The following is a 2,397-nucleotide window of genomic DNA, read 5'->3' on the forward strand; positions in this document are numbered from 1 at the left end:
AATTAGCCGGGTGCAATGGTGGGCACCTGTAATTCCAGCTACTCAGGAGGCTGTCAGGAGAATCGCTTGAACCCAGGAGGTGAAGGTTGCAGTGAGCTAAGATCACGACACTGAACTCTAGCCTGGGTGGCAGAGCAAGACTCCATCTCAAAAAAAAAAAAAAGTCAAGTGATTGTCTTCTGGCTTCCATTGTTTCTACTGAGGAGTAAGCTATTAGTTCAGTTGTTGTTCCTTTTAAGATGATCTGTCTTTTTTATCTCTGGCAACTTTTTTTTTTTAAAAAATAAACTAATTAGAGATCTGAAGTGATTTTACCTTTATTTCCTCCACTTTAAGCCAATCATGAAATTTCACAGTGATTTCTAGGGTAGGGGCAGAAGGCAGGCAGTATTAAGAATCATTCCGCAGAGGTGCAGGCAGGGTGGGCCCTCACTGGGGCAGCTGGAGGAGCACGGACTGCCCCGCCAGCAGGCAGGTGATGTTCTGAGAGCGTGAGAGCTGGTATGCGATGTCCTCCGTGGCTTCCAGCTTGCACAGCTCCATCAGGCTATCCCCTGCGGTGGCCAGTGAGTTTGCGATCAACTTGGCGGCCTTGGAGTCGCCCTCAGCAGACATGATGGCCGCCTTTTTCTTCTGCTCAGCCTTTTCCACCACAAATCTGGCCCTCTCTGCTTCCTGATGAGTCATGTATTTTGCTTCCATCACTTCTGTGAACTCCTTCCCGAAGGTCAGATATGTCAAGGACACGTGGTCCGGGATGAGCCCAAAGGCGGCTGCTCACTCCCTAAGGTCGTCGCTCACCTGCCTGGAGACCAGCTCTCTCTGGGCGATTAGTTCTCTAGCATCAAAGCGAGCCACCACTGACTTGAGAAGCTCGGTGGTGATGGATGGCAGCACACGCTCATCACAGTCCTCACAGATGCTGGTGAAGATGCGAGGAAGCTGGCTAGCTACCGGCTGGAAGAGGATATGCAGTGTGATGTTGACATTCTGTAAATCTTTGCTACCAGTGATGACTGGCGTATTAGGTGGTTGAGAACACCAAAGATAATTGGTTTCTGTACCCATGGGATTAGAAAGTGAGTCCCTTCCTTTACCACAATGTCCTGTCCTCCACAAACCAGTCAAAGATGACAGCTCTGTGCCCAGCATCCACATCATATAAGGCAGAGTTAACCACACCTCCTGCCTGCAACAGCTAAGGCCAGGCCAAACTTGCCGATGAACTCAAACACTTTGGCAGCCATGTTTTCTTCTGCTGGACCCTCTCACAACTGCTTCTATTCTGACCTCCACTAGAATTCCCTGACCACACATACTATGCATGGCTGAGCGCTCCTCCTCTGCCCTGCTCTCTTCCCTTGGCTGCTCTTTAAGAACTTCTGAACCAGGCTCAGTGGTTCATGTCTGTAATCTCAGCACTTTGGGAGACCGAGGCAGGCGGATCACGAGGTCAGGAGTTCAAGACCAGCCTGACCAACATGGTGAAACCCCATCTCTACTAAAAATACAAAATTACAGGTGTATGCGCCTGTAATCCCAGCTACTCGGGAGGCTGAGGCAGGAGAATTGCTTGAATCCAGGAGTCTGAGTTTGCGGTGAGCCGAGAGTGCGCCATTGTACCCCAGCCTGGGCGACAGAGAGAGACTTTGTCTCCAAAAAAAAAAAAAGAAGAGTTTCTGTCTTTCCGCCCTGTGCCGTGGCTCATGCCTGTAATCCCAGCAATCCCAACACATTGTGGGGCCAAGCCAGATGAATCACCTGAGGTCAGGAGTTCAAGACCAGCCTGGCTAACATGGTGAAACCCTGTCTCTACTAAAAATTAAGGCCGGGCATGGTGGCTCACGCTGTAATCCCAGCACTTTGGGAGGACAAGGCGGGTGGATCACGAAGTCAAGAGATCGAGACCATACTGGTCGACATGGTGAAACCCCGTCTCTACTAAAAATACAAAAAATTAGCTGGGCACGGTGATGCGTGCCTGTAATCCCAGCTACTCAGGAAGCTGAGGCAGGAGAATTGCCTGAACCCAGGAGGCGGAGGTTGCGGTGAGCCGAGATCGCGCCATTGCACTCCAGCCTGGGTAACAAGAGCGAAACTCCGTCTCAAAAAAAAAAAAAAAAAAAAAAATTAAAAATACAAAAATCAGCCAGGTGTGGTGGTGGGCACCTGTTATCCCAGCTACTTGGGAGGCTGAGGCAGGAGAATTGCTTGAACCTGGGAGGTGGAGTTTGCAGTGAGCTGAGATCACACCACTGCACTCTGGCCTGGTAAGAGTGAAACTCCATCTCAAAAAAAAAAAAAAAAATTTCCAAGACGGCTGAATAGGAACAGCTCCATCCAGCATGCAGCTCCCAGCAAGATTGATACAGAAGGTGGGTGATTTCTGCATTTCCA

General features: G+C 49.8%; 1 pseudogene; it reads right to left on the reverse strand.

Annotated features, from left to right (window-relative positions):
* Window positions 1–429: 429 nt before the first annotated feature.
* LOC105725346 (prohibitin 1-like) lies at window positions 430–1,247 on the reverse strand (annotated as a pseudogene).
* Window positions 1,248–2,397: the final 1,150 nt, after the last annotated feature.

The sequence above is a fragment of the Aotus nancymaae genome, unplaced genomic scaffold, assembly GCF_030222135.1.
Source record: "Aotus nancymaae isolate 86718 unplaced genomic scaffold, 86718_ANA_hifiasm-v0.15.2.pri h1tg000041l, whole genome shotgun sequence".
Taxonomy (NCBI): domain Eukaryota; kingdom Metazoa; phylum Chordata; class Mammalia; order Primates; family Aotidae; genus Aotus; species Aotus nancymaae.